We start from the raw sequence: 15,053 nt of genomic DNA, 5'->3' as shown, positions 1-15,053 counted from the left end.
CAATAACTTTTATGAGTTATCTTTGGTTTAAGCATCCCTCCAACTATAGCTCCCCAACATGGGCTTTGAGGTGCAAGAGGTTTTACCACCTGCTGTGGTTTTAGATGAGGTAGCTTGAATTTCTGAACAATCCTTGAAGTTAGGACTTCCTCACCCCAGGGAGTTTTGAGGTTCAGAAAATTGCATCTTCAGAGCCTTCTATTATGTCTTTTTCTTCTTATGTTGTAAAGAACTTCTTCAATCCTAGGAACCTAGACTTTCCCAGGCTGAGTGCTAGGGCTTCCTGGGAGTCTGTATTTTTGTTGCCTACAGAGACCTTTAGGATATATATATGTGTTTTTCACTGGTTACATGCTAGGTAAAGCTGCGGGCTTGCCTGTCTATGCTAGCACTAACTTTGCTGACCACCCCTCTTTTCTACTAACAGTTGAGTGACTTTTGGCCAATTCTGAGGTAGAAGTCATTTATTGTAATTTTTTATTGGATTTACTATTCATTACTTAGTGTGGTAGACATCTTAAGTTTTGTTGGAGTTTGTATAACTGGGTGGTCTGTTCTTGTCCCAAAGACATAACTATGCTAATAGTATAAAGAGAAATAATTCTTAAAGTGATATCTAATGGGCCAAGGGTATTATATACCATGAGGGAGTAGCAGGAGAAGGGGAGATAGCTAAGTTTAACAAGTTATATATATATATATATATATATATGTATAGTCTACCAGCCTTCCAAGTACAAACCTTGCCAAGTTCAAAGAAGTTTACTCATCATCAGGTTGATAAAATCTTCAATCACAGAACAGAAAAATTAGGACAATGGCAACAACTTAAATGAAAAATCAACTAAATACTGTAATTATAACTATCAAGTTTGCCTCTGGAGAAAATATGCTTCCCTCTATTCACTGACATGGAATTTATAGTTACAGAACTATATATGGATATGGAACTTTAATTTTACATGTGCAATAAGACATAATTTTTATTGAATTCTTTTTTCTTTAAAAGGTAATTGTCAGAAAGGGGGTTGGGATGAGAGGTTATAGAGTAGGATAAAAGAAAATAATAAATTAACATCACATTTTTCAAAAAGGTCAATTATAAAGAACCATATGGTAGAAATAGGACAACTAGGTATTACAATGGATAGAGTAGTGGACCTGGAATTTTAAAAAGACTCATTTTTATGAGTTCAAATCTGGCTTCAGACACTTAGTTGTGTCACCATGGAGAAGTCATTTAACCCAGTTTGCTTCAATTTCCTCATCTATAACATGAGCTGGAAAAGGAAATGGCAAAACACTCCAGTATCTTTGCCAAGAAAACGTCAAATGGAGTCACAAAGAGTTGGACACAACTCAAATGATTCAACAACAAAAAGGTAGAATTTGCTATGAACCCAGTAAAACCTGAAAACCTGAAGGTCCCACTTTATAAGAAAGAGAATGCTCTTGTCAGATGGAAATGCCATGGCTGGCAACTGATGATTTAAGGACCCCATCTAGTGGAAAAAAGCAGCAGGTTCATCAATTTCAAAAGAATTAAGCTGAATGGTAGAGTTTTGGCAAGAATGAACTGTATTTAAGATGTTTAGAACCAACTGCCTGTTTAGTCCCAAAAAGAATAATGTCTTTTGTGAGAGTGAAGAAAATGTACAGCCATTCTGGAGTTTCTTCCAGAAAAGGAACTTGGATCTATACTCTACAGAGAGTTCAATGAAGCACCTACTAATTAATAATGCTCTCTAACTTCCTGAGTTATTAGGAGAAATTTTGTGTCAGAGAGATTTAAAGAGATAGAAGCTGAATTATAACAACTTTGAAATATACTAAGCCATTAGAAATATTAATGGACTTCAAAATAGATGTTTTCACTAGCAAAACAAATAAGCAGCTCAAACGTAACCCATATTTCCCAACATTATTTCATTTTTCATATTTTTCCAAAACTGAATTCAAAACATTGACTCTACAAAGAATTTTATAACAAAATTCAAAATACTGATTCTAAACAAAGTCTTTTTCCCAAGTATCATTGGAGATATAATAAATTCCTCTTCAAAGGTCCTAGAAATGAATCCTGGAAATGGAACCACTGCCTTTTTTATGATGGGATCTATCCCCCTTTAAGTATATATCAGTTCAATAAAGTATCCACTTGCCATTTTTTCCTAAAATATAATGGGCCAAGGAGGGAAAATTATAAATAGGATGAACATAGCTCATATTGACAGTTCAAGATGACTGAAAAAGAGGCATATTACAAATCCAGGAAAAATAATGCATTATTTGTTCATTAGTTTAAGCTAAATCTTTCAAATGATCCACATTTAGGTGGAAGGTTAATATATAAAATCAATGTTTTAGGAAGTAAAATTCCTATAAATGTTAATTAAAGACAAACCTGTATATATATATCTTAGCTTTTCAATATCAGTTCTAGTCACACTTACTAGATGTGTGACTAGACAAGTTATTTTCCTCATATGACATAAAATGAAAGAGTTCTAGTTTAATCTTAATTTTATGTCATATGTATATTTGCATTGGAAGATTAAGCAAATTTGTCAAAAGCAACCAAATATCTACTTAATATACACATATAACAAAAATAGTGTCTTTAAGAAAAGTGGAAACAATCACATTCATTTCAAGGGAAAAGGAGTTTCAATTCAAGATAACTTTTTAAATATCTTTGTTCACTATAAGGAAGTAAATAATGAAAACTAGATTATGTATGAAACATTGTTTTACAGCCACAAGTACAAATGTTTATTATTTATCAACAAGTATGAAGAAGTCTTATTTTAAACAAATTGTCCCTAAGTTTTACAAGAGATATTTTTTTCCTATTAAAAAGTCACTCTTACAGGATAGAGCACCAGCCCTGAAGTCAGGAGGACCAGAGTTCAAATCTTGTCTCAGACACTTAACACATGCTAGCTGTGTGACCCTGGGCAAGTAACTTAACCCCAATTGCTCAGAGGGAAAAAGTCACTCTTAAATTTTACTTTTTTTTTTTTTTTTTTTTGTAGAACTAATATATTTTATATGTTTAACCAATCCATCAATGTGCCAGGCACTGGGAAGATTAAAAAAAAAAGGGGGTTTTCCTCACTATAAAATGGATAACAGAAGTTTAATTTTCATTATAACTGAAAAAAAAATCATAATATATCATAGATTCCCTTATTCCCTTCAGTTGTTAACACCCCTCTTTCCCCAAGTCCCCCAAATTACATAAATTTTTGTATTTGCTCATCTTTTTCCGAATTGTACCTCTCTCCTCTAAATCAGTAACCTGTTGAAAGCTGGGAGTGATTTCATCTGGGAATACTTAGTAGTATACGTGGTACACATTAGGGACCTAATAAATGCAAGCAGCATTGAATACTCCAAATCCAATCATGAATAAGAAGCAGTGTGGTCTAGCAAAAATAACAATACATCTGGAGGCAGAGGACCTAATTTCAAAACCTGGCTCTACTATTTGCTATTTGTATGAGTTTGAGCAAATAAATCCCTTTATCTATCTTCCATTTTTTCCACATCTGCAAAATAAAAGAGATGTCCTTTCAGATCTAAGATTAATTCTATAATTTGTGAAACTATGTATGCTGAACACGTATAAACTCATGAAATATAACAATTAGGAATGTCAAAGAACAATTCCCACAGATAACTGAATTGTCTTCATGACCCCACTTGTAGTTTTCTTGGCAGAGATACTGGAGTGGTTTTGCCATTTCCTTCTCCAGCTCATTTTACAAATGAGGAAACTGAGGCAAACAATGTGAAGTGACTTCCCCAGGGTCACATAGCCAATGAGGGTCTGAGGTCAAACTCACAAAGATGAGTCTTCCTTACTCCAGGCCCAAAACTCTTATCCACTGCATCACCTAGCTGCTGCCCCAAGATAAACGAACAGGAATATTGAAAAGCAATGAATCAGTTAAAAGTGCATAAGGAAAGAGGGAAAAAACAATTAGTCTAACCCAGTGGTCCTCAAACTTTTTAAATAGGGGACCAGTTCACTGTCCCTCAGACTTTTGGAGGGCTGGACTATAGGAAAACAAAAACTCACACAGGCTCCACCCCTCAGCCCATTTGCCATAACCCGGTGGGCTGCATAAACGTCCTCAATGGGCCACATCTGGCCCTCGGGCAGTACTTTGAGCACCCCTGATCTAACCATTTAAGAAACTCCCCACCCCAAATAATAGTCTAATTCGAAATGTGTGGTTGTCCTCAAAGTGAGAGAAAACAAAAGCTACAGATATACTAACTAAACTATTAGGAAAAAAATATCAAAAGTCAAGAATTTGAAGGGAAACAATTTTAAAAAGGAAAAAGGATGATAGGGATGTAGCACCATTGAACTTCGCACTACATTGATGAAACACTGTTGAAACATTTTTCAAAAACTTTTTTGTTTAAATCTGATCAGTGGAACAGATTAGGAGAGTAAGGCACAGAAACCTTGGAACATTATGGACTACCGTTTGATTAATTCCAAGGACATCATTGGATATTCACTTTTCAATTCTTTGCTATAGCCAAAAATAGATAGATGGATAGACAGACAGATGGACAGATAGACAGATGGTTCTGCTAAGGACTACTTACATAAGCAAAAGCTAATGGAAAAAACTGGAAAAAAAAAAAAGTTAGTAAAGCCAAAAGATATAACATTAAGAAAAGAGGAAAACAGAAGATAGTACCTTGCACAACCTAAGAAGGAAAACTGAAAGGGAAACTTGACTGGAAAAAAATCTTTATAGCAACTAATTCTGATGAAGGTCATATGTAAAGAGACAGTATAAAAATAAAGTGTCCAAAGAAGATGAACAGTTTCCAAAGGGAAAAAAAGCAAGCTATCAACAAGCATATGAAAGAATGTATCACTAATAAGAAAATGCAAATTAAAATACCAAGGAGGTTTCACCTCATACTCATTAGACTGACAAAAATTACAAATAATTAAAATGGTGAAATGTTTAATGAGACATGGGAAGATAAGACACACTCTGTAGTGTATTTTAAAATTAGTCATCTAGCACTTATTAAGCACCTAAGCCCAGCACTGTGCTAAGCACTGAGAAGACAAAGACAAGGGAAGGAAAAAAAATTAACCTGCTTCCAAAAAACTAGCTTACAATCTAATTGGAGATAATCACAAAGGAAAAGGACTGGAATTAAAAAGAACCTTCTTGTAGAAGGTCGGATGTTAGCCAAGACTTAAAGAAAGCCAGGAAAGCTGGAAGGTAAGATGAGGATGGAAAGCATTCTAGGAATGGTAAACAGCCAGTAAAAATGTCTCCAAATAGGAAGATGGGAATGAAGAACAGCAAGGAGGACAATTTCATTGAATTGCTGGGGGGGGGAAAGGAGAGGAGGCAGATTATGAAGCACTAAGTATTCTGAGAAACTATTTGTTATTACTTAAAAAATTATGAGTAGCATGACACAATGGATAGAGAGTCAATCTAGAAGCTAGGAAAATATGGATTCAAATCTGGGTCAACTGACACATACTGGCTGTATGACCAGTCACTTAATCTCATTAGAACAGGAAACTTTCTCATCTGGTAGCAATTGCCTTTATATATGAAATCATGAGTCAAGTTTCTACTTCAATTTAAAGTCACTAAGCGATGTTCCTAAGATGGATGAAGAAAAGCAAAGTACTCTCATACACTCAAATATAGCAGCATTTTTTGCAATGCCAAGAACTAAAAAGTGGGTACCCATTCAATTGAGGTTTTAAAGTAAATGATGGCATACAATGTAATAGAAATATTGTATGAAATGATTCAGAGGGAAGTAAAACAAAAAGAACAATGAATATGATAATCACACTAACAAAGAAAATTATATTCAGAGACTTCAAAAATTTGATCACTGTAGTAATGTATCTGTACTGTATCTTCAGGGATAAAGATAAAGCATACCTTCCTCCAGACTGCAAAAAGGTGGTATAATTTTTCCCCCTCATTTATTGATAAAGGATGATAAAGAGGAGTGGAAGACCACCTCCCAAGGTGTGTGAGAAGGAAATCACTAGGATTATCAGTAAAATATTTAAAGAGAAAAAAATCCAAAATATGAGCATGTTATATTTTTACCTTGAAAAATTTACCAATTCCACCAAGAAAGTATTAGACTATTGCTGCTGCCAGAATTGTCAGTTAATAAACTGGTAGCACAAATTTTGCTTCTATAGGATCTCCTAATGGATTGCCTATTATTATTATTATTAGACTCAACAAATCTAATACATCATTCTTACCTCCTACCATTTCCAATCTGTTCTTCATATTGTGCTTAGACTTATCTTCCTAATGCATAAAACTAGTATACTCCTTTCCTATAAGATTTAGAGTTTTTTAGTCATCTAGTCTTCATTTTAATAGTAACAAACACACACACACACACACACATACACACACACAGTGTGCTAAGGTATAAAAAGTACTTTACATCTCATTCAATCTGTACAATTAGATTCCTCTATTTTAAAGATGAAGAAACTGAGAGATTACAAGGTTATAAATGTCATTGTTACCTACAACTCCTACATAGTATATTGTAGGATGGATCAACTGTGAATGACTTTTAAATTCTCAGCAATACCAAAGACTACTCTGAAGAACAGGATGAAAAATGCTATCCATACCCAAAGAAAAGAACTGATTGTATCTGAATACAGATTGAATATATTTTTTTCTATTTTACTTTTTCTTGAGGACTTTTTTTTTTGGGGGGGGGGGGGAGATTTAGGTTTTCTTTCACAATGATTTTATGGAAATGTTTTACATACTTTCACACTGGCAAGTTTTTAAAACAAATGTTAAAAAATTGTTTTATATGTAACTGAGAAAAATATTAAATAAAATCTATATCTACACATTACATATTACATAAAGAACAATCTTTCAAGCATCTCCTTTCAAGGGCCTCTACAATGAGGTGTCATCCTACTTTTCCAACTTAATCTCATATTATTAGTACCCATTCAGTACTCTACATTTTACAAATTGTACTATTCGATCTCTAGAACACACATTGTACTTTTTCACCTAATGCTTTTGCTTATGCTGGTTCCTTTGCCTCTTAAATGCATGTTCAACTCAAGTACTAGTTCCTCCACTAAATTTTCCTTGATCAATCTATTTCCCTCTCAGATATCACAGATATCATAAAGGACTTTGTTTTGAATTTATGTATTTGGTGGATGTGTTATTCTTTTACAGTATGCTATAAGCCAAATGAAGGTAGATATTACACTTTCTAAATTCAGAGTACTTTGCACACTAAAATCAATTAACCGAACCATTTTTTAAAAACTCTTTGATCAGGAGCAAGTTTTGAAAGTGCTAAAGTAAGTGAAAAAAAAAATTAAAAAATTTTCTAAGTCAGAAACTAAGAGCCCCAAAATCTAATCTCTACCTCTGAGGACTCTTCTTCCATTGGGCAAATGATATGGATCTTGTGACTATCCTTAGAGTTAAGTCAATATATGCTGGCTACCTTTAAATAATTTTATTTTTAATAGTAGCAAACAAGTTGGATAAGTAATCTGAATGTAAACTTTGTAGGCAGGGGCTAGATTTCTTTTTGTTTTATGTTTCAAGTATTTAGTACAATTCCTTGTGAGTATGACAAATAAGCAATTCAAAATTGAAAAAGATCTCAAAGACCCCCAAGTCCCAATAGCTTCTTTTGACAGATTAAGAAAGTGAGGTACAGAAGTGACAGGTGATTCATAACTTAACCAACATCACAAAACTAATGAGAATTTGAGCCCGGGTTTTCCTACCCTCAAGTCCAGTACCTTAATTAATACTTCAAATTGAAATCTGAAAAGTACTGGTTCAAATCTAATTGTGACCATATTAAGTAGCTAGGATTGATTAGAATTGAACTATTTCTAACAGAATTATCAGACTTATTATTAATATTAACATTTCTATCACAGAAAAAAACTTATTTCTAGATCTTCTAGTTCACTGAAAATACATTACATTTTAAATAAAATTGCAGGCTTACATAGTGCCAAGCATGACAGGCTATTGTTTTTTCCAACTAGTCTTCCAGCTCCTTGTAGGTGGAGCTCCTTTTTATGCTTCCTATTCTTTTTTAGTATCACTATGTCCTGCAGATAATAGTAAACAATCAATAAATGATTGAAAATTGCATATATGTAAAATTTTAAAGTACAGGGGAAAAAGGTAGATTCTATAACTGTAAAGACAGGCAATATGTACAAAGGGCTAGCTAATTTGCTATCAAAAAGACCTGCCTTCAAATGCAACTTAAATTTAACACACTAACCACATGATGTTAAATAAATAGCTTTTCCTTTCAATGTCCATAAAGCACATAAATTCAACATTGGCTTTCCCTACAGGAATATATAGTTGCTAAACTGAATTTAAAAGATTTTCTCACACATGGAGTTCCTCATACTGACCTACCTTTTCCCCTAAAAGAGGACTAAACAAAGTAGAAGGAAGCAAAAATTTAACTTGTAAGCATAGTGAAATATAATAAGCCTTGAGTAGAAAGTAAGGAAGGAGATCTAGCATAACTCAAGAAGTCTCAAATATTTCTCCATTATATATATGGGTACCACATGAAGAGGACAAAATTTTGCTTTAAGATTTGCACAGAGCTTTGAAAACATCTCATTTTAACCTTGTAACAACAGTGGGAGGTAAATTATATTGCATTTTACAGATGAAGAACCTGAGGCAGACAGATGAGGAGATACACAGTAAGTGTTAGAAGCTGGATTTATAAAAAGAAACAGCCCTAGATTTGAAGTCAAGATTACATCCAAATTCATATCTAATTTCACACATACTAGCTATGTGACCCTGGGAAAGTCATTAAATCCATGGACTGCCTCAATTTCCTCAACCGTAAAATAGGAATAATAATACCAACCAAGCTGTTGTGACGATCAAGTGAGATATTATTTGTCTAAGTCTTTATTGAAGACTTGTGATGGAAAGAGCATCCACATCCAGAAAGAACTATGGAGATTGAATGTAGATCAAAAGCATTGCATTTTCATTTTTTTATTCATTTGTTTTTTCTTTCTTGAGTTTTTTTTTCCTTTTTGATCTGATTTTTCTTGCATAGCATGAAGAATATGGGAAATATATTTCGAAGAACTGCAAGTTTTAACTTATATCAGATTGCTTGCTGTTTATAGAAGGGGAGAGAAAAATTTGGAATACAAAATTTTGCAAAGGTGAATGCTGGAATCTACCTTTGCCTGAATTTAGAAAAATAAAAAGCTACTTTAAAAAGTCCTTATTGGGACAACTAGGTGGGCATAGTGAATATAATAGCACAGGCTCTGGAGTCAGGAGGATCAGAGTTCAAATCAGAACTCAAACCCTGCTAGTGTTGATGTTTTTGTTAAACAAATGGGATTTTTATTAGCCAAGTTCTTTTTATTCTTTTTACTATATTAGCTGTTGTATGACCCTGGGTAAGCCGCTTAACCCTGATTTAAAAAAAAAAAAAAAAAGCACTTACCATAGTGCCTGGCATATACTAGGTACCAAATAAATGCTTATTCTCTCCCCTCCAGCAATCTAAGCCACCTAGCTGCCTCTTAAAATATGTTAAAACAATTTGAAAAATAAAAAGCACAATGAAAAAAACCACAAATCTGCACTTATGAGAATATATTGTGGTTTTATGATTTTACCCAAAATCTTTTAACTCCAAAAATCATTTCTATATACTTTTTATACCTGAAATACAGAAAATTGCTCATTTACACAAGAAACTGCTTTTGTAAATAGTTAATGTTAATGGTTCTGTTTGGAAAGCTGCTAAAGAACACATCCAACAACTTTTTTTTTTTTTTTAAAGTAAACATCTGGAAATACTATTGTTTCAAGCTAAAATTTTAGACATGACTAGAAGTTTTGGAAACTTCCACTGCCTACAATATGAGTAAAAGGAGAAAAATTCTCCAAATTTTCAGGGAAACAACTGGCATAACTTCAAAAAGTCAAGAACTGCCACAATGCTATACAACTAAAAAAGTGCCACAAGATTTTTAACAAGACTTCACGAATGCTCTACTAAAGTGCTATTCCAAAGAAACAAAGGTGATCCTGGTGTTCCTTGTGGAGGGCAACAATGCTCAGGGGCAGGCAGGGCAAGAAGTTTTGATAGAGCTTACCCCAAGGGAAGCCTAGAGAAGTTTATGTACACAGATGGTGCTACCACACCTACCAAGGAATGAGTTGGGCTGCAGCAACTCATGTAACTACCCAAGTCACAGAGAAGTTTCCCAAATATCAGCAGAGGTGGTATCCAATATCAATGAAATCAAAGTTCTTTTGAAGTAGCTACATAGTACCTTACTCTGATACTTTGAAAGATCTGTAATTTTATCAGTTAGGGTACTCCTTCCATAGACAAAGATCTCAACCCTTACATGTTTCATGAGCTCGTAGCACTGAAAAATTCATCACCTACTGGCCAACATTCTGTTAATGAGCCTCTCTACACCAAACTAAACTGGTACTCCAACCACAGGGCCAGTTTGTCACACATGACTCTTTGAATTTAGTAGGATCTACAAGAGCTTGCTACAGAGAACTGGAAGCCTCTCAGAGCGGGACTTTAATGTTAGGGCTATATATTAATTTAATATTCTTATGTTTATTTTACCTTATCTTACAATTCATTCATTTGATTCTCCTGACATGTTGCTTCACCACTAATTAAAAGATAGTAATAATGACAAGTAATGATGAGAATAATAACTCACATTTATAACACACCTTAAAGTTTATGAAGTATGTGGTACTTACTGAGATGAAGGAGAAAAGGGAAAAAATGAAAAAGATGAGTCTATCAGATATTTTGGGTCCATATAGTGATGATTGCTGGGCAAATAAAAATTTTCAAGTAATTAACTAAGTAACTGGTAAAAGATGTACAGTACTAAAAGATGTACAGTACTCTATGTGGATGTTAACTAATTAATATAATTAATAAATGTGGAAAAAATGCTACTGTGAACATTTATTCTACAACTAAAATGATAACAAGGAAACACTGCTGTCACCAGTAAGAAACTGGAGCATGATCATCAATATGTTTTATATCCTATTGAAAAGTATGATCATTTTAGTTCTATCAGAATAGAGTCTGAGGATTTATTCAATCTCTGATAGACTCAACAAGTAGCATCAAAAGAGTAAATTTGTTTTGAGGCAGTAAAGTAGAACTACTTGCCTGCTATTAATCCCAGGAGAACCACAGAAGTCAATCAAATTTTTTTTTATCCACTAAGGATTCCACAGGGTTGCACTGTCAGATACAGGGCATCCCAAAAGTCTACATGAGTTTCAAGCTTTTTTAATGGTTTTTAAGCTGTAGTTTAATTTAATTAACACAAAACTGCCCAAAGACTTGGGATATCCTATATATAACCACCATCATGACTATATGATGACTCTTCAGGCTGTACTTAAAATCACCGTTAATATTTCCTTCTATAAAAGCGACTGAATTTCTACTGTAGTCCTACTCTGATGCCTCCTTCTGGCATGGAACTACATCTGCATTTTTGAAGACTAGGCTAGTGCAGTACAAAGCTTCCGATATTCCTCTCTAGTCATTAATGGACTGCATAACTGTTGTATTCTTGGAGAAACATCAGTATGCTAATGAAATATCTAAACTACAATACAGACTAAAATACAATACACAACTCTTATGAAAAGTTTGGATTATGAGTTGCACAAGAGTATCCACACTAATGAAAAAATTAGATGAATTTAAATCCTGACATGTAATTTGCTGCTCACTTCTACTCTTGTATTATTTTCATGTATGTTTTATCTCCCTAAAATCAGTTTCATGAGGAAAATGATTATCACACACTGGATAAATGTGTTAAATTCAACTGAAGCAGGATTAACTGGGCCTGATTTGTTCTCAGTCCAAGACTATTATTTTTGCCCATGAAATTCGTTTTGTCTATTAAGAAAACTTTACCATGTGATCAAAATATACTTACTTTTTTTCATATCAAACCTGATAATGAAAACTCTTAAGAGCTGCTCTTTAACACTGTGGCTGTTCTATATAACATCTACAAGCACTAATGGATAATAAAATGCTAACTTGAAATTTTTGTTTTACAAAAGTTTGCATTTTAAAAGTTAAATTGCTACCTCCCTCCAGCCGGTTTTGTTTTTTAATGATCAAGGTTTTAGAATGTCTAGTTGCCACCCACTTACTGCCTATGAGTGTTTTTATTAACACCTGTGTCACCCAAGCTATCCCTGAGAAGTCGCCTGAATTTCTGCTGCTAAAGAAGCATTTCCTATGCTAAACACAACTTTAGATTCCTGTTCAACAAGGGACTGAGTGTTACTATTTTAAATTTTTGCCTGCTGGCCACCTAATAAATGTGATCCTGATACGGTTCTACACCTCTTCTATTTTTGTCCTCCCATAGGATGTCATAAAAAGCAAACAAAATGAGACCATGAATCATCTTTCTAGGATTCTGAGCTTTTTTTTTTTTTTTTGGGGGGGGGGAGAAGGTGGAAAGACACCACCTGCTTCTCCTCGACTAAAAAATAAATAAATCCATAGGAAAGACTGCTATTTGGCTGCTTTTCGCCTATACCTATTTCACTTGGGGAAGGGCAGCTTCTTCCATGCGAACTGAGCACTAAGGCACAGGCCAAGGGCCTGGTGCTGGGCTGTGTGTCAATCTGTTTTCTTCCCTCTTTCATTCACTCCGTTGGGGGAGGGGGGAAAAGCAGAACTATTTCCAGGTGTATATTTTCGTGTGTATGTGCATTTTCTTGTGCGTATGTGTGCTCGCTCAGCTGGGGGGAGGAGGGTGATCAGAACTATTTCCCGGCTAAATTTGACACACATCGCCCGCTAGCAAAAGCCAGGAACTCCAGCGCCACTTGGGGTGGGGGTAGGGGTAGGGGAGCCTAAAAACCACTCTCCAAAAGCAAGGTTTGGAGCCCGATGCCATCAAATCTAACAGCTCTTCTCCAGTCCTCCCACCCAGAAACAAACTAGAAGTCCCCAGCAGATATTATATGCTAAAAATACGGCGAGGACGAAGGGAGGAAGCCAGCGCCTGACAGTTTGGAAGGAAGAGGATTCGCTCCTCTCTGACTGGGCAGTAGGTCGTCCCCAGCCCCGCGAACACAAGCCGGGGGGGGGGGTGCGCTTCCCGCCCCCTGCCCCTGGCTCCGGGCCCGAGGTTGTTAAAACCCCGCAGGCGGTGGGGGAAAGGACGCCTCCCAAACTGACAGTTAGGGCCCGGGCCTGCCAGGTGGCCCCGGCCCTGGGCCCAGCACCCCGCCTGTCCGCCCAGAGAAGAGGCCCCGGTCTCGTCAACACCAACCTGTGGTGGAGCCCCCGGCTGGGCCGCGGCCCTCGAAGCAGCAGCAGCAGCAGCAGAAGCAGCAGCGGTAGTGGTGGTGGGAGCAGCAGCAGGCGCCGCCGCCGCCCCGCTTCTCCTCCTCCTCCTCCTCCCGCCGCCGCCGCCTCCTCTTTCCCCTTCGCTGCCGCCACCGCCGGGGCTCATGCGGGACCCACGCTTCCTTCTCCGGGACCCGGGGGAAGGAAAGGAGCCCGCGGGGCCGCCGGGGACCCCTCGCTCTTTTCCAGCCGCAGCCGCCGCCGCCGCCGCCGCTCCCCCACCCCGGGGGGCTCAGGGGCCCGCTCGGCCGGTGCTGGGCAGCTGGCGGACGGGCGGCTCCGCGCGGGGCCCGGAGCAGGAGCCGGAGCAGGAGGAAGCGCCGCCGCCGCCCGAGGGGGGCTCTGGGCCGGGGCGCGGGCGCACCGTGAAGCCGGCCTTGGGGGAGGTGGAAGTGGAGGAGGCAGCAGCGGCGGCGGAAGAGGCGGCGGCGCGAAGGGGACGGACGGCTGGAGAAGAGAGGAGAGCAGTGTGTGTCGGGGAGGGGGGAGGTCGGGGCGGGCAAGGGGCCCTGTAGTCTCCTATAGTCACCCCGAACCCAGCGCCACCATCTTGGGAGAAACACGGATATCACGGCCGCGGCGCAAGCTGGGAGGACTGGCTGGGCGGGCGGAGTATCCCGGCAAGCAACGCGTGCGCCACCCGGGCCTGGCTGGGCGCAGGGGTTCAGGCCTGGGAAAGCTGAGGGGTGGGGACAGCGTGGGGGAAGCCCGGAGGAAAGGGAGGAGGCGGGGCGGCGGCGGCTGCCAGGGACCGGGGAGAGGAGGAGGAAAGGAGTCGCGGAGGGGGCGGGACGGACCATAGAGTCTCCAGGTTCCTCCCCTTTTCTCTCCCTCGCACGGCCCGTTGCCCTACGGCTTGCCGTCGTCACCGCCGGGTGCAGAGGCGGCTGGGAAGGGGTACCCACTTCGGGACCGCCCTGAGCCCCTCCGCGCCCCGCAGCCATCTTGGAGTCGGGCAGAGAGGGGGCTGCGGTGAAACGGGGGCCTCAGGCCGGCGCTCTGGGTCTGGGGAGCCCCGTCTTGTGTTAGGCCCGGGAGGTCCCCCTAGAACCATGAGGAGAGTCGATCCCTTCCTCCCCAGTGATTCTTAACCCGGGATAGATTCCAGGGGATCCTTGAACTTGGACTAGGGGGGAAAATGACATCACGATTTTCACTGACCTCTAATTGAAAGTTTGCGTTTGGCTTCAAATATGAATATAGGCACACGTTATTAAGGCCCAGATACAAGCCCACCTTCTGCAAGAAGCTTTTCCTGATTCCCTTTCATGCTAATAATGTCTTTTCTCTATTATTTCTCATTCATGCTGTGAAAAGCTAGTTCATGTACAGATGTTTACAAAGGGTCTCCCCAATGTAGACTGTGAGCTCCTGAGAAGGGATTGTCTCTTGCCTTTCATTTACCTAGTGCTTAGCCCAGTACTTGCCCTCGAGAATCTGGCCAGCTAATGGTTGGAGACAACTTGCAGACAACTGGGTACAAATGAGACCTATATAGGAGAATAAACACTAAGCACCTGCTTTATGAGACCTAACAGATCATTCAAGATTCCTTCCTT

At 38.4% G+C, this 15,053-nt stretch overlaps 1 protein-coding gene across 1 annotated transcript in view; it reads right to left on the bottom strand.

The window, feature by feature from the left end:
- UBE3A (ubiquitin protein ligase E3A) overlaps nucleotides 1–13,497 on the bottom strand; it is a 106,326-nt gene extending 92,829 nt beyond the window's left edge. Inside the window, exon 1 of the mRNA XM_074300330.1 lies at nucleotides 13,418–13,497. The gene's annotated coding sequence lies outside the window, so the exon portion shown is untranslated. The remainder of the gene's footprint in view (nucleotides 1–13,417) is intronic.
- Between the last annotated feature and the right edge of the window lie 1,556 nt (nucleotides 13,498–15,053).

The sequence above is a fragment of the Sminthopsis crassicaudata genome, chromosome 3 (assembly GCF_048593235.1).
Source record: "Sminthopsis crassicaudata isolate SCR6 chromosome 3, ASM4859323v1, whole genome shotgun sequence".
NCBI classification, from domain to species: Eukaryota; Metazoa; Chordata; class Mammalia; order Dasyuromorphia; family Dasyuridae; genus Sminthopsis; species Sminthopsis crassicaudata.
Note: the sequence above shows the minus strand (reverse complement) of the source record. Positions and strands in the feature narration are given on the sequence as shown.